We start from the raw sequence: 21,191 nt of genomic DNA on the forward strand, positions 1-21,191 counted from the left end.
TGCCCTGAAACATGATGGTTTATATCCCTTCATAATATGTCTTTCCTCTTTCTCTCTCTGTAATGTTACGATTTAGTACCATTGCAGGAAGATGGGGAGAATCTTAATTTTTTCCAGTATAGATGTACCCCAAAAGTATTACTGTACATATACTACTACTATTAAATATTGTTACTATTTAGTCACTAAGTGTCAGACATAGGAATTGCACTCAAACCCGTTGGCTTGGCAGTCGATATCAAATCCACTCCACACCTGTGTTGATCAGGGAAGGTCCTCATTCTTGCTGGGACTCAATTTCTCCCACCAGTAAAACAGAGTTAATAATAATTTCTTGAATTTTCATCTGCACATCTCTTTAGAAAGGTGTATTGGCATTACCAATGTCATTTTACAGATCATATAACTAAGCTCAGATTAAAATCAATGTGCCTGGAAGCCTTTCTCTAGTTTAGAGGATAACAGATAAGGGTCCGCACACATCAGAGAGTGGAGATGTGTTTATATCCTGCCTCTAGCTTCCTATGGGACCTTAACTTGAGTTGATTGCCATGTAACTCAAATTACCTAAGACTTGCTGGTCTTGACCACCCCAAGAAAAATATATTTGTGGATATCCATAGTAGCATGTAAAATTAACAATCAACTGGAGTAAAAAAAACTAATGTAGACAGACCCTATGAGAACATTGGCAACCAGTGATTTGAATATTACACAAATGCACAGTTAATGTCACTCAAAAACCCCCTTCACTTCCCCTGCCCCCCGTCCTTTCCATCCCCACTAATACTACTCTGAAAACAAGCATAAACTCTGAGAAACTTTGTTATGCAACAGGTTTCTCTGATTAGCTACTTTCAAAAAATGTTATTTTAATCTTAATGAACCTGTGTGATGGATGAATATAGTTGGCTCAGTGCTTCTGTTTGTTCTAAGGAGGAATTATGGGCCAAAGACAATGTTTGGGTTTTTGAAAACACACAACTTTAATAGTGACCTGGAGGGGAGAGATTGGGTCTTGAACCCCTTGTTTCTTTATGATTTATATAGAAGGTTTGAAAAGTTCTCTCAAAAAGTAAGGGAGGGTTTTCTGCTGGGTTTTTTTTTTTTTTTTTTTTTTGGTACATTAAAAATTCAGGTTATCACCTAGAAAATGGGTGAAATGGTCATGTCACTGAGAACTGTGAGCAATACCAAATAAATACTGTTGAGAAAGGATGTCTTTATTAAAGATTAACCCTTTTGAGAGCGCCAAACAAACATCTGAGATTCCCCAAGGAAGTCCTTCCACAAGCAAAAGGTTAATTACATTTCAGTGGGTACCTCTAGTTGAAGGCTATTTTTCTGCTGTTCAGTTACCAAAAGAGTAAATTAAAGGTTTTCAGGATTTCAATCGATGTGTCTACTAATTCACCTTTTCAAACTGAGGAATAAGATTTTAAATATTTTATTAATCATTTTTGTTTTTCTTGGAAGTTCTCTTTTATTATTTTGTTTGATTGAATTGAGAGTTTGTGAATAGGGCTGATTGTTGTGTGGTCCTGGCCACCATGCCACTCCCTGCTAGCCAAGGATGGCACTGCAGGCACTGCCGGACCCATTTTCTCTGCTCAGGGGGATCTCTTCAGCTTTCCAGAGACTTGTCTGTTTTGAAGATGTAGCTTTGCCCTGTGGCCAAGTCACAAACAAACTTAACCCCTTCTGTGTTAGCAAAGAGTCCACCTAAAAAGGTCCTAATCTTTCCCAGCCTCAATCTGGGCCACCTGTAAGAGTCTTTCCGTGTTCTGGTATAGAACACGGGATACTCAAGGGGAAACCAGCCTTGGGGGACCAACCTCCTACAAACCCTGGCTCAGGGCCTTCCACAGGTATCTACCCACTCCTTGTGTTTCCACTTTAGACTGAGTTCACTCAGGCCTTTTATAAGGCCCAGGTGTCCATTAATGTATCACCTGACCTTCCTTAATCCCAGCCCCTCAGGCTGGGAAGCAGCTAATTATTTATGACATAGGTATGGTTGGCCTCATCTCCCCTTAATGGGCTAGTCATCTTGTGAAAGAGATAAGCCTGGATACCAAAGTCCTATTTTTAGTCAACGGGACTACAGCACAGACAATGAGGTGGCAGCAACTGCTAATGTGCCCATATTGCCTTGCTGATGTACCTCAGCCTAACCCCACATCTCATCAAAATGAACACTACCACTAGAGGGACATCTGGGTTAGAGTCTCCACCTAATAAATGGTTAGTCTCTTTGCTCAGACTAAATTAAAGGCTGCCATTTAATGGTAACTGTGGTAGTAACTTTTGAGAAGTGGATATCTTCCCATTAAGAAACTAGAATGAGACCCCCCCCCCCATTATTTATACAGACCACTATCTGAGGATAAAATCTTTAGTCATGGGCAGGGTTTGAAATGCTGGCTCAGAGATGAAGCCATCATATGCTATTACCAATCTCTAAGTTAATATATATTTTAGTGTTGGTGTGACCAATACCACTTGCAACTCATCTTCTGCTTGTCCCCCAGGAGCTTGTGCCCACTAGATACTTCGCTCTAGCTCCCTGTGTGGACACTCACAGCGCATTGAGGGTATGTCTACACTGCAGTAAGACCTTCAGCATGTCCCAGCTAACTTGGGCCAAAAATATATTTGTGGATATCCATAGTAGCATGTAAAATTAACAATCAACTGGAGTAAAAAAAACTAATGTAGTCAGACCCCATGAGAACTTGGGCAACCAATGATTTGAATATTATACAAATGCACAGTTAAAGTCACTCAAAAACCCCTCTTCACTTCCCCTACCCCCGTCCTTGGGGACAGCATGGGACAGTTGGCCCAAGTTAGCTGACTTGAGGTTACAGGGATCAGGCTGCAGGGCTAAAAATAGCAGTGTAGATGTTAGGGCTCAGGATGAAGCCCAGGCTCTGAAACCCCATGAGAGGGTAGGGTCTCAGAGTTCAGGCTCTAGCCCCATATCAAACATCTACACCACATTATGTAGCCCTCAGCCTGAGCCTCACAGTCCCAAGCCAACTGAGCCAAGCCTGGAGTTCAGTGGCATGGGTTTTTTATTGCAGTGTAGACATATCCTGAGACTTGGTCTACACTGAAAGTTAGGTCAGTATTGCTCAGGGGTGTGGATTTTCCACACGCCTGAATGACAGTTATACCATCCTAACTGCCACTGCAGACAGCACTATGCTGATAGGAGGGCTTCTCCCATTGGCATAGCGACCGCCTCTTGGGGAAGTGGAGTATCTACTGACAGGAGAAGCCCTCCCATTGGTGGTGTAGGTGGCATCTTCACTAAGTACTTGCGGTGAATGAAGACAAGTCCTCATAGTGCCTTTCTGCTCATTAGCTTAATGCACTTCGGAAGTGTATTAAGCTAAACCACCTACATGCACTTTTAGTGCACAATAAGAATGTCCACATAGGGTGTTAGTGCAGAGTAGCTAGTGAGCTTTAAATTCACACCCTAGTTTACTCTGCATTAGCTTCCCTGTGTAGACAAGCCCTTAGTCTTTTGGCTTCTCCCCTTTCATTTGCCTGCTGTAGTCTGAAGGCAAATCAACTCACTGGGAGCAGACACCTCTGTCCATCACCTTATCTGAGACTAAAGTGGGTGGGCAGAGAGTGGTACAGGGTACAAAGTCTCTATCTTTCAGCATTTCTCTTTTAAGGTTATGAGATTTTCTTCTTTTTGGGGTCCTATGCATGAAATTACCCACAAAACAGTAAATTTTTTTTTTTAAAACCACAAATGAGATTTGTTAAAACCAGAGAATAAAAAGAAAATAAGTGGTTCAGTTATCATAGCTAGATATAAACTTCAGACTTAACTAGACAAGGTATCTCAGCTTAATTACATGTCTAGAGAGCTCTGACATTTCCTTGTCAGAGTCAGCCCCTGCTGCTATGTCCAGAGAGATTTGGCTGTATCAGACCCCACCCCCAATCCAAATTAACCCTCAGTTTTGAAGCCATTTTTTGCCAATTACTTACATGTGCAATAGGAGTTTGGGGGATTTAGTTCTTCTATGCCACCACTGTGCAGCAAGACACATGCACCAGTGTCTGAGGAGTGAACTTCATGGCCTATAGAAGCTCAGCAGAAGGACGCAATGGTGTCTGACTCATCTCCTCCAGAAGAACACCATTTACCTCATAATTCAGAGGTCCAGGCTGCCCTTCTTGGGCTGCTCTCGACCTCTCAGTTGACTGAGCAATCATATGTAAGATATATTTGTCAGAAGCAGAGTTAACATCTTTTTCCACCCTCCTCTTCCCACTCACCCTCCTTGAGGTTCATATGGAGCGGTCTGATGCATATGTCTTGCTACATGCTGTCAGGCAGAAAGGTACCAAATCCCTCAGAATTCCTTGTATGTGTAAGTAAATGGTTTGAAAATGTAGGGTGGCTAACCTGATTGGGCTGGATGGGGAATTTGAGAGAAGAAACTTTGCAGCAGGGGCTGCCTCTAACTGTTGGCATTACAGAGCCCCATCAGGGATCAGGCGCTGCACAAACATGCAATAAAAATGACAGTCCCTTACCCAAAGAGTTCATAATCTTAGTTAATTGGAAGAGACAAGGATAAGGTAACAGTAATACAATCATATTTTGCAGAGACTAGCAGCACACACAATTTTAGTGGACTGTGAATGCATGGTTGTTTGCATTGTGATTTATGACATATGAGACAGGGACAGCTTCAAACACAGGATCATAGACCCAGAGTATCCCCTGCCAGGGAAATACCCACAAGGAGGAAAATTCAGTGAGACTCTAGTGGTGTTTTTCTGCAATCATGTCCTTGGGGACACATTGGCCCCAACATCTCATGCAACTGTCATGGACGGCCTCCTGTAGTTAAGTGAGCCCATGGGCTGGCAATAGGTCCAATGACCAGACTTCGGTTGAGGTGGTAGATAATCACTCCTGCATTTGACACTCAATTCAGGAAAGCTCTAAAGCATGGGATATGACCTTAACTGTGTGCTTAAGTGCTGTTGTGAAAGGATGCTTTCCTGATCTGGGGCAAAGAGCTCAGCCACTCTGGCTATATGGGAGAAGAGTGGATTGCACTCTGAAAGAAAAATAGTTGCCTTTTTTCCATTAAAATCCAGGAGACAGGTGGGGTGACAAGGTGCCCAACTCTCCTTTTAATGATGTTCATTACAATGAAGCCCTAAGTTTTGATTTCTTTTCTTTAAAAAAAAAAAAAAAAAAAAGTTTTTTTTTTTTGTTTTGTTTTTTTAATATTCTAATCATGTGCATTAAAAATGTCACCACTATTGACTTCAAGGTATTAACAAGGGACTTTATGTTTATTATTTAACAAGTGAAAATTTAAGCCATTTAAAGTCCATCTGAGTGGAGTTATACTGACATTGTACTGCAATTGAGATCTGTTACTGCCTGCTACCAGCCCAAACCCACATGCTGCACATTCCTAGGAATCATGGGGAAAAAAGAAAGGCACCAGTGTAAAATACTTTATCAGACACCGACCTTTTGGCAGAAAGTCAGAACTATCTTGTGGGAAAATGCATAACTCTTAGCTCTCACTCTTTTCTCCTGACACTGTACATCACCCTGTTCTACCTCCCTGCTACTGCTCAGCTTTTATTTCATACAGCACTTGCACAGGATAACAGACGTACATTACATTTATTCCCTTATGTTCTTCTTTGAAACCAAAGTCTATTAATTTGTTCTCCTTATGTCAGCCCCAACTCAGTCTGCTGAAATCATTAAATATGTCTATCTGCTAAGCGAAGCCATGTTTAGGCAAAAATTCTTCTTGAAACAAAAATAAACTGCTTACAGCTGAATGATGTTTCCAGCCATTAAAAAGACCAGATAAAACAATTTTAAAAGAAAGATGATGTTAACCTACCTGAACCACCTAAAAGGAAACACATCCTAGATTTTATTTTAACCTGAAGTATCATTTGTCTCCTCAGTGTATGAAAGTCTGGTCAGGGACTCAAGTTAGATTTACAGGTTTCCCACGACTGCATAACCAAGTAAGTACCAGTAAAGCAGCCTCTGCGTAGGTCAGGTCTGCAGTTACATTGCAACTGGAAGAATGGGAGTTCAGTACAAAAATCACTATCAGACACGTATTACAAATTCAATGTGTTGCACATAACAAGTATGATTTCTTCTTACAGTATATGATCTACCAAAATATAGTGCATTTCTGAAACGGGTGAACGTAAAAGGAAATATTTTATTGAAAAACAGTTTTCCTGATATAGGTAAGTGGAATGTAAAGTTGAAAATATTTCACAACCATCCATAAAAGCACACTTTGAAATGTTCTTATGATTCAGATTTCCTGCCAAGGAAATGAGGTAGAGTAAAATATCCCAAGCAGGAAGGTTGTCTGGTAGACACTATTCACCACTACAATTTTTCACATGGCATAAAAAGCCAATATTTTTCCAAGTGAAACACTCCCAACATTAAGTCTGCAATACTACATTTTCCTTGTGAAATATTCACAGCTAAGATACATTTGCCAATGCATTATTTTCTGGCTTTCATAGCATGGTGCGGTATTATCCTGCAGCCAAATGTCTGACATTTCCTGTCTTTTTTTTTTTTTTTTTAAACACAAAATGTAATAAAGCTTCTCCCCCTCCCCGCCAAGAGATTTATACTAAGGGAAAGTTCTTTTTCCCATTCCGGCATAGTATAGGGACTGCAACAGCTTGGGGGAGAATTCCCCTAGTCAAGGGGCTGAGAAGTGTAATTGTATGTGCCCTATGCAACCCCTACGTGCAGCCCCCAGTACAGAACGCATGTCAAGGGAAGGAGTGAGTGTGTTGGGGATGGGATGGGTTTAGCAGCAGCATTCTTCACTATAGCCATTCTGGGCTGCAGAGCCATTGACAGACAGTTGTCACCTGCAAGTTAGACCAGCCCCTGGGACTGCTCTAATCTATTCCAGAGATTACACCAGCCCCCAAAACTGGTTGAGTCCAGGTGGGGTAAAGAGAGCTTCAAGATGGCATTTTGTCCCACTCCTCTCACAAGATGTGGTACAGAGTCAAGCCCAATGTATCTATGTAAACTATGCCACCAGCAAATATTTCCTCCAAATTCTGAAACATCTTCCAAACAGGACACCAGAGGACTCTACCCTTGCTTCTCAGTGATGCAGAAACCAGGCAGGCAGGAAGAAAGGACTAGAAATCACAGTCATAGAATAGTAGGTTTGCAAGGGACCTCAGGAAGTCATCTAGTCTAACCCCCTATTCAAAGAAGGACCAACCCAAACTAAATCAACCCAGCCAGGGCTTTGTCAAGCCTGGCATTAAAAACCTCTACGGATGAAGATTCCACCACCTCCTTAGGTAACCCATTCCAGTGCTTTACCACCCTCCTAATGAAAACGTTTTTCCTAATATCCAACGCTGCCACTGCAACTTGAGACCATTGATCCTAGTTCTGTCATCTGCCACCACTGAGAACAGCCTAGCTCCAGCCTTTCCGGAACCCCCATTCAGGTAGTTGAAGGTTGCTATTAAGCCCCTCTCATGCTTCTCTTCTGCAGAATAAACAAGCCTAGTTCCCTCAGCCTTTCCTCATAAGTCATGTGCTCCAGTCCCCTAATCATTTTTGTTGCCCTCTGCTGGACTCTCTCCAATTTGTCCACATCCTTCCTTTAGTGGGGGGCCGAAAACTGGAAACAGTTCTCCAAATGTGGCCTCACCAGTGCCAAATAGAGGGGAATAATCACTTCCCTCAGTCTGCGGGCAATGCTCCTACTAATGCAGCCCAATATGCTATTAGCCTTCTTGGCAATAAAAGCACACTGTTGACTCATGTCCAGCTTCTTGTCTACTGTAACCTCCTGGTCCTTTTCTGCAGAACTGCTGCCTAGCCAGTCAATCCCCAGTCTGTAGCAGTGCATGTGATTCTTCAATCCAAAGTGCAGGACTCTGCACTTGTCCTTGTTGAACCTCATCAGATTTCTTTTAGCCCAATCCGTGTAGGTCACTCTGTATCCTATCTACCACTTCCCCCATCTTAGTGTCACCTGCAAACTCGCTGAGGGTGCAATCCATGTCCTCCAGATCATTAATGAAGTCGGTAAAGAATGGAATGAGAAGCTATTAAAATGATCATAGATGAAGCCATAGAAACTAGGAATGGCAAAACTCTTGTTCTGATTCCATCCTTTCTGGACCCGCCCCCAATGCAGGATTGTTCCCTAGAGCTATCAGGGAGCATTGGACTTTTATTTTGGTTGTTCTACTGGCTTAATTCCCTCCAGCTTCCATCAGACTCCTTTCTAGCTGATGGTGCCTCAGCCTCACAGTATGCCTGTCCAATGGCTTCCATGAGTTTAGCAGGAGCAATTAAGAATTATATTATTCTATCTTGTGAGCGTGTGTGTATGTATGTATGTATAGACACATGCATAAACAGAATAATGCTGCTTTGATATATGTGCAAGTAATACATAGAATAAATAGCAGTAACTTTTTATTAAGGGTACTATTAAGTATTAATTATGTATTAATTAGTACACTTCTAAATACTTAATATTAGTATATGTACGCTGTAGCTATCGATATGCACAGAGCAAGTACACTTAAATAGTTCCTTTTGCACATTTCTACCAGTACCATTATAAGTGCTAGCAATCTGTCTCACACCAGCAGAATTTTTCAAAATAAAAGAAACTTTCAAAGTTTGACCAGTGTATCTAGCTTGGATCCATTGATGTAGGGATTAACGCTGGAATATCAATCCAGTATAATTTAATAGCAAATGTACATGCACACATTAATTGATTTTCCACCCTCCCAAAAATCAGACTGACTATCTTGAAGTGCTCCAGTGAAGTGTTCACTTGGCCATGTATCCCTCTGCTACTTTGTAGCAGCCATCATAGGGCACTTAGAGACTGGTAGCAAAACCCTCCTTCCCTCCATATTGCTAGTGTAAAAGTTAACAACTCATTACGACATGTAAATATTAACAACTGGCGAGTCTTATTCGGGAAACCTTGACAGATTGCACTTGTTCACTGCCTTGCAGGAATAATCCAAATTGTCAATACGACTGCTATTAACATAACAATATAAAAAACAACCTAAGAAACACCACCGACAAGCAGCCCTGGTAAGAGCCTCTCCTGCCTTGTGCAAATACCACAAGGAGCAATGATCTTATTATTTTATCATAAGGATTGGAACAAGTAATTCAAACAGGATAAGAGACAAAATATGAGTAAACATCTCCACTTAAGAGCTGACTCACCCTACCCCTCCCAACCTATATAAGGCAAAAAATGGATCTATTCTCATACATAATGTCAAAATAATGGCTTTCTGTGCAGATCCACCTTAAATCCTTTCATTTTTTTTATTCCTTTAAAGCTGCACACCCCAGCTGGCATGCCCCAATCCTATAAACATCTCTATATAATACACCCTCATTGTTTGATGTATAGGCTTCCATTTAGAGCACCATGTCCAAAGAATATTTCTTCATGCTCGAATGACTCATCTATGAGGAGATTAATCTCTCTGGGGGAGAAATCTGCGTCTCTCCTATGGAAGCAAGTTGCTATGTGCACATTAACAGCAGCAGATCTCTCTAGTGTTCTTAATATTCAGGGAACTGCTCCAATCTGCCCTAAACATCCTTTCGTCCTTCCCTCACTTGGTGTCATTCTCCATTAGCATTTTCAACATGGAAAGAAAATATAAAGCCACCCTTTAAAATAATATGATGAAGTGACATTCACTGAAGGTACTCATTTTTAACTAGTAAGTCTGTTTGCCATTCTTTAAGTGTCTAAGTATCCTTACCTATCATTTTTTAAAGTGCACAGCCCTTGCCAAATGCATGCAGGCAGCTGACTCACTGATGAGGTCATGGCTTTTGATTTAGCTCATCTTTCCCCTTGATTCTCAAAGGGCTTAGGGTGGGGTGGAGGGAAGCATTAAATCCAGTACACATGTTGATGACCATCACCCTAGCTTCTCCAACAAGGTACAGTTTAAGGGGCTACCTCTGTTTTTACAGAGAAAACAAGGCAAAACATGTACACATCCCTGGACTTGCAAAAGTTTCACTTTCTTGTTAGCCAGAAAAAGAATCTCAAGTTTAGAAAAATTTTCAAAAACCCAGAGCTTCTCTAAGTTCTCTTTTCCTTTCTGTCAGTAGTTTTAGAACCATACTTTAATATTCACTCTGTGCAAGAACAGATAGCAATGGGGATAACAGATTTATAAATAGTTACTGATTAACTTGTCCTAGAAGCTGCGATTAAAAGGACCAGACACAGCATACTTCCAAAAAGCAGAACAGATCGAAGAATTTACACTTAAAGGCACAAACAATTTTGTGGCTATTGTCTTTTGTTGAAGCATATCAGAAAACCCAGTTTTTATCAGCCAGCTCCAACAGACAATCTAAAGCTATTAGTTAATGCACCAACATTTTTGCTACAAACATTTCATTTGCTTTCTAAACAGTGCTTATGATTTTAGCCCTTTGCTCCTTTTATTTTTGTCTGTGCAATATACATTACACTTGAGAGAATCCTCTGTCCATATGTCCACAAATTACAGTGGACATATGGCAGCATACAGAAAAACAATCTTTTATATTTTGCATACAGAAGTCTTGACTGTTATCATGGAGACATTACAGAGTCCCTGTATTTCTATTACATTCAGTCCAGTTTGGATCTTATCTCTGATCTTTCTCAACTGGCTTGATTTATTTTAATTGTAGTGCTGCCCTATCTGGCTATAAATAATTTGCAAAGTGTTAAAGTTATCCTATTACTACTGCCTGTAATAGGTATCATTTAATTAGCTGATCATCATGAAATTTCAGTCATTGTTACAAGAAAAGAGTATATACTATTTTCTTTTTAGATAATTTATTAGCACTAATTTCCCAATAGCTCTCAGTATATAATCAATAGGCAAGAAATATTGACAAGCTTCAAAAAAAATTTGTCAATGAAAGGTTAATCACATTTCATTCTGAATTCATAAAAATGGTCTAATTTCACAAAAACCTGTAAAATTTGAAGTTTTTGAACTAAACAAATTCATTTTTAAATCAAAATAGGTCAGTTTCATTTAAAATAGTCTTATTTGTAACAAAATCTTTGAAATTGAGTTTTAAAATTTCAGACAGGTGAGGAACAGTTTTAGGAGAGAAACCTGCAAAGATGTGTGCTTTCATACGTTCTGATGCAAAACAAGTCATTTCACAAAAATCTTGTGAAAAGTGGCATTTATAGGCTTCAGAACAGACTAGAACAGATTTTTTTCGCCTTGAAAGTGTTCCATGTTGTTTTGCAGACCAGTGAAAAAACACTGATGAGCAAAAATCAAAGGTGTCAGAAGTGTTATTCAATTAGATATATTCTGGAAGTGCAATTTACAAATCTAGAATTTTTTCTAAAAAACATAACTGCACTCAAAAATAAAACCATGTAAAACTTTAGAGCCTACAAGTCAAAGCGTGACTGGCATACGAATGTATCATATCTGGCATGTAAATACCTTGCAATAAACGGCTACAACAGTGCCATAAAAATGCCTGTTCTCACTTCCAGGTGACATTGTAAATAAGAAGTGGGCAGCATTACCTCCTGTAAATGTAAATAAATTTGTTTGTCTTAGCGATTGGCTGAACAAAAAGTAGGACTGTGTGGACTTGAATGAGGTGGACTGAAAAACACTATTTTTTTTGTTTATGTTTTTTACAGTGCAATTAAATCATGATTTTAAAAAAAAATTTAGTTAATTTGTTTTGCCTTAAATCGCATACATTAACTGTGATTAATTGACAGCTCTAGTTCTTTTATTTGTGTTTTCAGAGATTATGGGCCAGATTATGTCCAACTTCCATTAGGGATTCATCTATAGGCCAACCCGAGGTGCAAGTCAGAGCACCCCTATGCTACTTAACTCATGCTATCCGTCAATAGTTCAAGAGACCACTAGCAGTCTCTGGGCACTGCTGTAGTGCATTATGCTCCTGCCCAACATACCCCTGTCTTCTCCAATACACAGTCTACACTGGGAGGGAGATGTAGGAGACAGCTCTGCCAGATCTATGCTAGTAGAGGACTACCCCACACCAGGTGAACCCCCAGTGGGGAACTTGCAATTAATTTGCACTCCTTTGGTACTTCCTAAATGGCACAAAACAAGCAACATGGGGCAGAACATCTCCTGTGATCCTAACCAGGCTTCCACTGAAATCAATGGTGAAACTCTTACTGACTTCACTGGGAGCAAATATTGTCAAGTGCAAAAAAATATATTTATGATTATAAAAACAGAAAGAAAGCAGTACTTATGTTCAATTAAATATATAAACCTTCCTAGAAAAATTACTTTGTTAAGTCCAGACAGGAAAAAAAGAAATAGGATAGACTTCTCATTCTGGAGCTGTGAACGAGACTCAATAGTAAATCAGGAGTAACTCCATGGAAGTTAATGAGTTACACCACTGTAAAGTTGGTGTGAAAGAGAAGATTCAGTCATCCAAACTTGTGCAGAGACAGACAAAGCTTTATGCACGCCATACTGTTGTTAATCTACTTGTAGAACATTTACTAGTTTGGTTTCCTTAGAGCATTTCTGAAGGTAAAGTAATAAACAAAACAAACACAAAACACAGAAGAGAAGTATTCCCTAAACTGTTAAATAAAACATCCCAGGAAAGTGCAGCACTAATAGATCTGAAAAACTAAGCAGAATGGAGCAACATGTTCTCAAGTGAAAAGTGACATCATGTACTGACTGGTTTAAAATTTTCTGCAGTTACACACCACACATTTCAGATTAGAATAGTAACGCGTCTTTCAGTTTTGTGCTTCCTTAGACACAGCAGCTACTGCTCTGCTCCCTGTATTTATTAGCATAGCATATCTACTTTAATGCTTTCGAGGCAGAGGACAAGGGATGGTTGCCAGGTAAAGGAAGCAAGGATTAAAGTTGCATTTCATGTGCCCAGTTACAATAGTTCCCCAGCAACAAGTATCCATTTTTTCCCAAAAACAGGTTATATATCCAATATATGCACACTAAATTCATTTCCAGATTAAAATTTAAAAATATATTAACTCTGACTTCAGAACTGGAGTCCAAATGATTGTCACAATGGTCTGGTTTGGGGAAATGATGTACGTTGTAGCCTGATCACACAGTTACAATGGCATTGGGCTTTCAGACAACACAGGAGTACTCCTCCCTTTACAAGAGAAAGTAGCTCTGTTCACACCCACACCTACCTTGTGACAATGTGACACACACCTTTGGTCTTGTGATCAAACCATTTGCCAGCAAGTAGAGCTGCATGGAATATTAGTGACTTTTGGTTTACGTTTCTGAGCTTTGTCTTGTTTGAAATTTCTTTTGGAGCAAATGAAATGTTGCAGCTAGTTTACAGAGTTTATTTATATGTAAGAAGCAAGGGGGAGCAGAAGAAACCATGAGGAGATCCTGCCCTCTCCAACCCTAAGATCCAACACCTATACCTGGGGAAAGAAGGTCAGGAGTAGGGCTAAAAGAAAACAACAATTCCACTTTGTGAAAAAATGAGATTTCAAAAGTGGTTTTCATTCTGCATTGAAATGGAAGAGACCCTTAGAAAATTTTTTGTGGAATAACATCAAAGACAGAGGGGCAGAGTGGCCAATATGCTGGTGGTTAGGGCATTCACCTAGGAAGTATAACACGCAAGTTCAAGTCCCGTCTTTGCCTAATTCAGAGCAAGGACTTTCTCACATCCCAGGCAAGTATCCTAACCACCAGGCTATACAGTTAGTCTTTCTCTGGACCAATGAATATTCAATTATTTATATAGAAGGAGAGAGCCAGATTGACTGACTTTAACACTGATGGTAAGGGCACTTGTATCAGGCAGAGCAGGGACTTAACCATGGATCTCCCAAGCGCCCCAACCACCAGGCTACTGGCTATTCTGTGATGGGCCATGGTCTGCTGGGCTCCCTCCATCTCAAAATTCCTTCCTGAACCTGAGAAACATTCCTGATGAAACTTTTGTTGCAATTCATAAGTTTCCACACTTTGGTTTCAACAAAACAGCACTTTTGAAAATAAGTTTTAGCTGCAAGTTTTTCGGCCAGCTCTAATCTGTAGCTGCTAAGAACTAGAAGATTAGGACAGGTAGTGCAGAGGTTTCTATTCCCTCTACTCAGTCCAGACTTCAAGATTTCCCTCCCCACCAACCTACAGGAATTGGGGGCAACAACCACAAAGGACTCAAAGGGGGCAGAAAAGTCCTGCTCATCTCCTATCCTAGGTTCAGAGCTGGAGATCTTTCTTGGACAGCTGGAATTGTATAAGGGTCCAACTACCTTGCTGGCATTTTTACCATTTCTCTTAACCCTAGAGGCATGGTAGTTGAGGGGGCAGCTGGAAAGCAGGAAGGCAGTGGGACATGCAGTAGTAACAGAGCCGGATTACATAACTAGAATAACTGAAAACAGTTAAAATAAAATAAAAACATTGTAAATAAACCCACAGTCAGTTTGGGATAGCTTTGTACCTTGTTCCTACAAGCAACCAATGATGAGACCTGCATTTTTACATGCAAGTGTTTAAAAGTGTGCCCCTCTAACCCCCTTCATAGAAGTGTAGCAAAGAGATTATTTCAGTATAGGTCCTGCACAAATGCAGCTATCTGTGGAATATGTAAGTTACCTGCATCCTACCACCGAAGATGCAGCCAGACCATGTGTCCAGCACAGCATATAACGGAGTCTACAGGTCAGATTCAGAATCACTTTGCTCACAAGCAAGAACGGATCCTGGCTGAGGAGAAAGCTGGAAGGTCTGTCCAACTCTTCTGTTGCCAACATGTATTTTTTCCTTAACATTTTTAACTGATCATCATAACACATCAGTGCTTAGATACTACGGGGGTGGGAATGATTTAAAAAATATGAAAATAGATGGATTAGAAAATCCCTGTAGCAGGTTGAGTGCAGCACATAGGTCATAAGGATCCCTAGTGGATTTCATGGTGGGAAAGAGGCAGTCTTATCTGCTGGCACCTCAGAAAAAGTGTGTGCGCCCCTGTGCGTACACGTGCACGCACACACATGTACTAACTGCAACAAACATTCTCTCCTTGGGCCCAAACTCGCCTCTTTTTTCACAAAGCCACAATTCCACTTTAAAGTCACACATCCTAAACTGGCTCTCATTCTGTTTCTGGGCTCCCTTGTCTATAGAAGGGGAGATAGGGATTCACAGTGGTACATGACCAGTGGCAGGCAAACCCGTCTGTAACTGTAGCAGGCCAGGTGGCCTGGACCTGTTTCTGTCCACAGGGTCCCCTTGCCCTGGCCCAAAGGACTCACCACACCTTCGTAGGTTGCATTCACCCGTGCTTCTTTCTTTACAGCATGACAATACAGCCCCAGATTCTGCCCCAGGCAACCTAGAGGCTGAGGGTTTGACCTCCCTCCTGGCCAGTAGACAGCCTGTCTCCCAAACGCCCATGCCCTGTTGTGCCACACCTCCCCCCTGGCTTTGAGTACTGGCCTATTTATCTCTCTGGGCCAGGTTCCCAGATGTTCCCACTTCCTTCCTTAGGCCAAGCTCAGACCCAGCTTAATCAGGGGCCACAGCTTTTACCTGCGCTACCCAATCCCTTAGGTCTGGGCTAACAGAGGCAGGTGAGGAGTTTTCTCCCCTCTGTCCTGTTACACACCTCCCCACTTTTATTGAACCAACCAGTTCACCCAGACCCTACCTCTTTTCGGCCACTGGTACAGGCTGCTGTGAGGCAGCATGTCCCCGGTCACCAGGGGACGCATGGATTCTTTCTCCTGGGGCTCAGTTGTCTCTGGCCTGGCCCACCCTCCATACAGACACTCTTTCCCGGGGCATCCCCTCAGTCCGTAGGGCCACCAGTGGGGCTCCCCTGTGGTCGGGGCTTTCCTCAGCCCCTGGGGTTCCCCCTTGTGTTTAGTCTCCGCGCGGGTCTCATGACCAGCTAGGCCCTCGGACCCCTTAGGTATCCCCAGGGTTGCCATCAGCCTCACTTCCATGGGCTTAACTCCGGCAGCCCTCTGTCTTTCTGGGTTCAGACACTGCTTCCAAAGGTTTCCCTTCCCTGACATGTCCAGCACTCCTGGGCGTCCATGGGTGGTGAGGTGTCAGGTCCTTCTGCCCTCATCCCGGGGGGTTTGTCCTGCCCCCCAACTCCCTCTCAAGTCCTTGGGGTTCCATTAACTTCTCCTCTCCTGGCTTAAGTCTAGGGGTTTTACTTTCCACGGGGTCCTGCATACCCTTGCTCTCGCCTTCCTCCTCCCAGGGTCTCCTTTGCCCTCCCAACTCCTTGGAAGGGGGTTGCTAATCTGCTCCCAGAAGTACTGGGTAGGGCAATTCCTCCACTACACCAGCTTGATGCCACTTGAACCGCCTATTGGCCTCAAGGGGCACCTGGACCAGCAGGTTTCACCAAGTCTTCCTGTGTATACACTGCACCACAACCCTGGCCCCCGGAACCACCCATAATGGTTTTACTAGCCCCCTCTCGATTAATGACTGGGCAGAGGCAGGATCCACCAAACCCTGCTAGGGTTTCTTTCCCACCCAGATGGGGTTGGTGCCCAATGGCCACCCTTCGGCCTCCCTTGGCCACCGGCCCACCCACAAAAATCCACTAGCCCACACTCCATGTCTGGGCAGTGCTGTTTCTTGTGACCCGGTCGGCCACACTGCCAACAAGCCATGTCTCAGCCCCTGCCACTTCCCAGCTCAGGCCCCTTCTTGGGCACAGGCCTCAGAGCCCTCCTTCTGGGCTCCATGTCCTCAATGGGTTTCCCCAGCTTCCGCCTCCACATACTCCTTGGTTACCCTCATGGCGTCTGCCAGCCAGCCTGGCTGCTGCCGTCGCATCCAGACCCAAAGAGTGTCCGTCAGGCTCTGCACAATTTGCTCTAAAATTATCACATCCAAGACCTCCTCCACCGTATGGGTGGTTGGTTGCAGCCACCTTGTAGCCCAATCTGTTAGCCACTGGGCGAATGCCCGTGGTCATAGACTCCCTGTTCCCTGGGCCATCCGGCACGTCTACTGGTACTTTTCTGTTGATAGGCCGACCCAGTCCAGGACGGCAGCCTTCACCATGTCATAATCCTGAGTTTGAGTCTCTCCAAAGGCCATAGAGGCTGCCTGGGCCTCACCCTCTAAATATGGTGTAAGGTGCAGGGCCCAGGCAGTCCTCTCCCAGCCTGCGGCTGTTGCCACCCTCTCAAAAGCCCCAAGGTACGTGTCGGGGTCGTTGCTTGGGCTCATTTTACGAAGTCCCCAGCCGGTCACCCTGCCACCTCCCCCACCCATGGGACTCACCATCTGTTGCAGCAGCTTCTGTTGTGCGTTGGCCTGCTCTTTTATAAAATCCTGCAGGCTCCTTTTCTGGTACTCCTGCCAGGACAAGAGTGTCTGCCGCTCCATTTGGTGGGACCGCTGGAGCTCCTGCACCGCCTTCACGAGCCATTGGGAGTCTCTTCCATTTGGGTCGCCACTTATTGCAGTGGCTTGGTTCGGGTCCCGGACAAGGCCCCATTTGTTTCCATCCCCTCTCTCTAGCCAAAAGGACTCGCCACACCTTCGTAGGTTGCATTCACCTGTGCTCCTATTTTTAACAGTGCAACAATACAGTCCCAGTTTCTGCCCTAGACACCCTAGGGGCTCAGCGGCTCAGGGTTACTGTTACCTGTGCTGCCCAAGCCCCTTAGGTCTGGGCTAACAGAGGCAGGTGAGGGGTTTTCTACCCTCTGCCCTGTTACAGTAACCTACCCAACACACAGTGAGTCATGACAGACAGAAATGAGACTCAGAGTCCTGACTCAGTCTCTTCTGCTTTAACTACTAGACAATACTCCACCTTTTGGAATTTCAAGGTCTGGAAATCCCTAATATAGTGGATATAGCAAAGTGTTCACCTCCAACCATTTGGGGGAAAAGTCCCAAATGATCTCCCCAGATCTGAACAGTTGCAGCCTCTTAAAAAGTGTTTAAAGCAATCTTTATGTAATTGTTTTTTTACACTATTTTCACTTTGAGAAAAACCCAGAACAACTATTACAACAACTTAATTAAGAAGCCCAACAGGTGAGGTCTGTGCTGTACCACAATCACCCCACTCAACCCTCTCCCTTCTATATGTTGATATCAAAGAATTTTTAAAATGGACCCTCAAAAAAAGTTTCCCCTCCTCCCACTTCAATTTTTGTTTGTTTCTTTAAGAAACCAACTCTTTCAGAAAAATAAACACACAGAAGGGCTCAGGGCAGAGGTACAATTTGTATGCAGCTTTCATGAAAACATGTTTTTTTCTTGTTAATACCTTGTTATATCCTAAAATCACAATACAGAAAAAAACTGTGAATAAGGCTGCATACATAGACATCTAAGCTTTCTAATGAAATTCGCAAATCAGTATAGCTTTCCCCATATGGTTACCACTGGTATGTCATCAGAAGTTCTTGATGCGTGTGAACTTAACTGAGTTACCTTCGAAGTCTCCGTTCTCCCCATGCATTGTACAGATATCTGGAGCTGACACTTACAGTGGCAAACTATTCCCAGCTGACTGAAAAAATGAACAAAAGGGAGATATAATTGTCATAGCCCCAGGCTGAGTGCATTATTTTCCACTAACGATCACTTTTGTGATCCAACAGGCAGTAGTTTTTCATGCAAACCAAAACCACCAGATTTCATAGGTTTATTAAACAAGTTAAAATAATGACTCTATAGAGAGTGATATTTTGGTGTGGATTTTTGTTTTAGAAAATATATCACCTTGTGATTAATGCATTAGGATACTAACAAAATGACATTTTGATGAGCATGTTTCATGTTGCCTCTCAGCATTGGGCATAGCATATTCCAAACAGGTTGTGTTATCTTTGTTTTAGAAGTCTTCTCACTTACTCGTACCTAATTTACTTCCCACAGAATTGGGTTTTTAATTCCTCACGACCCATACCAGCAGGAGGCATTGGTTGCAGAATTAAGGCAGGACCCACATCACAGCTACCATGGAGCTTTAGAGGAAATGCCATACAGAACATGACATTGTTCTCCCGTAATGACCCAAAGCTACATGTTACTGCAGTGCTTTAGGACATTACTGTAGAATACTGCATTACTTTTTAATAAGTATTGGAAGCCTTGCAAAGGATCCTGGGATGCTTCTTAAATATGAATGCAGCTCTGGCTGCTTGATGGGAAATGAAATCCTGTTTCCCATGAGAAGACAGGTAATGAGAGCAAAAGGGCATTGGAAATTATCAGGGTTTGAATTTTGTTTTGAGAGAGGTAGAAGGGAAGCTCTTTGAGAGAAATATCTAGCTCTCAAGAGACTCGGAGAAGAATCCACATTTTGTAGTGCTTTGTGCTTATCCAAACCTAATTTGAACTGGGAGACATGAATTTTCAGTTATGCTAAGCAACATAGAGGGTCCTTAAAGCTGGTTTTAGACCCACTTTAAGGAAACAAACATTGCTAGACTAACAGAAGATGCCTTAATGCAACTGAGAATTAGGCCCTGAACCTTTCAAGAACTATGATAGATGGGGCTGAACTAGAACACTGGATTGAAATCCCCTCAAAGCTTAGAAAAGTTCAGATCTGAATCTATATCTAAAAATTCCTGTCCATTTTATAATGGATCCAGAAATAAAACACTAAATATACAACGCTTTCAAAGTTTGGAGATGTTCAGCTATTAATCTGAACTTCCCATCATGAGCCCACCCCTACCTAGTTTCTGTATAATAACCATTGCCCCTGGAATATCTACTTGTGATTTAGAAGGACAAAAGAAAGATGCTGGTGTTTTTCTACTGAATTGAACGTATGCCTTCTTCAAAAACATATACGTTTAGTACAGTCATGTACTGGGAACCTCAGGTCTGAATGGGTACAATGTCATTATCTGCTAGCACTAATGCTTTCTTTATTACCGATATGTTAGCATTATTTTTAGCACAGCAGGTGGGGAAATGGTTGATTTTGAAAGAAAGAAAAAGAGAAAACAAAAATAATGAGTTATTTATGTGAGTTAAATCAAAATGTGCTCAATATAAATGTTTAATCAGGTTTTCACTAACTCCTCTCCATATGCTCTGTCTTGCTTGATGGCAGATTTCTAATGGAAACACTAAATATATCTGAATAGCTCTGTACATAGTATGATGCAACTATTTCTGCCCACAGAATCTCTCCAAGTTTGCATTAGAGAGGTTAGAACAATGTAAACAATAGACATTTCAAAGATGGTTTACAGGATTAAGAAGCACCCATGAAATTATAGCAAGCTTGATACACAGCATATACCCTAAGAGCCCTATTCAAGTTTTTACTGGGGGACAGACCTATAAAATGTGGATAAGACCAACCTGGTATTTGCTGGGTATCAAACTTACAAGCTGCATTTACCTGAAAGCTTCCTGATTCAGCAGGAACAGAGACTTTACTAATCTTTTTTCAAACCTTCTGAAGGATTCATATCAGGTTTCTGCTAGTTCTTATTTCATTGCCCCTCTCCAGTTTAACCTATAATTATCTTTTCTAATGATGCCTGAAAGTGAACATCCAGCATCTTTAGGTGGGTTGTCATTAACCAACCGTGAGAGCAAATCACAGAACTAAACAAAATACCTACAAAGTTCTTCATTTTCCAAGAGGCTGAGATGTAAGCACTCCCCCTTTTCGGGGTATAAACAGTTCGGTAGACACAGCTTTCCTTCATCCCTAGCTAACATGCTTCTCTTTTTCCTTTTTATACAGAGCAGCTGTGCCCTGCAGTTTAACTGAGCCCAGCTGCATCTGGTCTCCAGCCACTTAACCCTTTCTGGTCTGATTCCTCACCCCTGTAGACCTGGTGGAAAAAAACTGTGTTGTGAACTTTTTGGGAGCCTCCTGAGACCTGCATGGGTAGTACACCTCTAACAAACTACCAGTAAAAGAAGTATAGGACTGCAATTGGGGAAGAAAAACATATCAGTCTGAAAGGATTTTTCATCAGTGTAGTTAGCCTATCAGACTAGGGTTCTATAGAATTTAATAGGGATGGAACTAAAAATGTTCTATAGAAATGTAATAGAGATTTATAGAAATCATTATATAAACC

General features: G+C 42.1%; 1 long non-coding RNA gene across 1 annotated transcript in view; it reads right to left on the reverse strand.

Annotated features, from left to right (window-relative positions):
- Positions 1–20,807, reverse strand: part of LOC137145132 (uncharacterized) — a 47,041-nt gene extending 26,234 nt beyond the window's left edge. Inside the window, exons 1-3 of the long non-coding RNA XR_010917573.1 lie at positions 20,724–20,807; positions 18,565–18,643; positions 17,398–17,683 (exon numbers count right to left, since the gene is read on the reverse strand). This is a non-coding gene — a long non-coding RNA (uncharacterized lncRNA). The remainder of the gene's footprint in view (positions 1–17,397; positions 17,684–18,564; positions 18,644–20,723) is intronic.
- Between the last annotated feature and the right edge of the window lie 384 nt (positions 20,808–21,191).

This window comes from Emydura macquarii, unplaced genomic scaffold (assembly GCF_026122565.2).
Source record: "Emydura macquarii macquarii isolate MOO-44397 ecotype Brisbane River unplaced genomic scaffold, CSIRO-AGI_Emac_v2 contig_383, whole genome shotgun sequence".
Lineage (NCBI taxonomy): Eukaryota > Metazoa > Chordata > Testudines > Chelidae > Emydura > Emydura macquarii.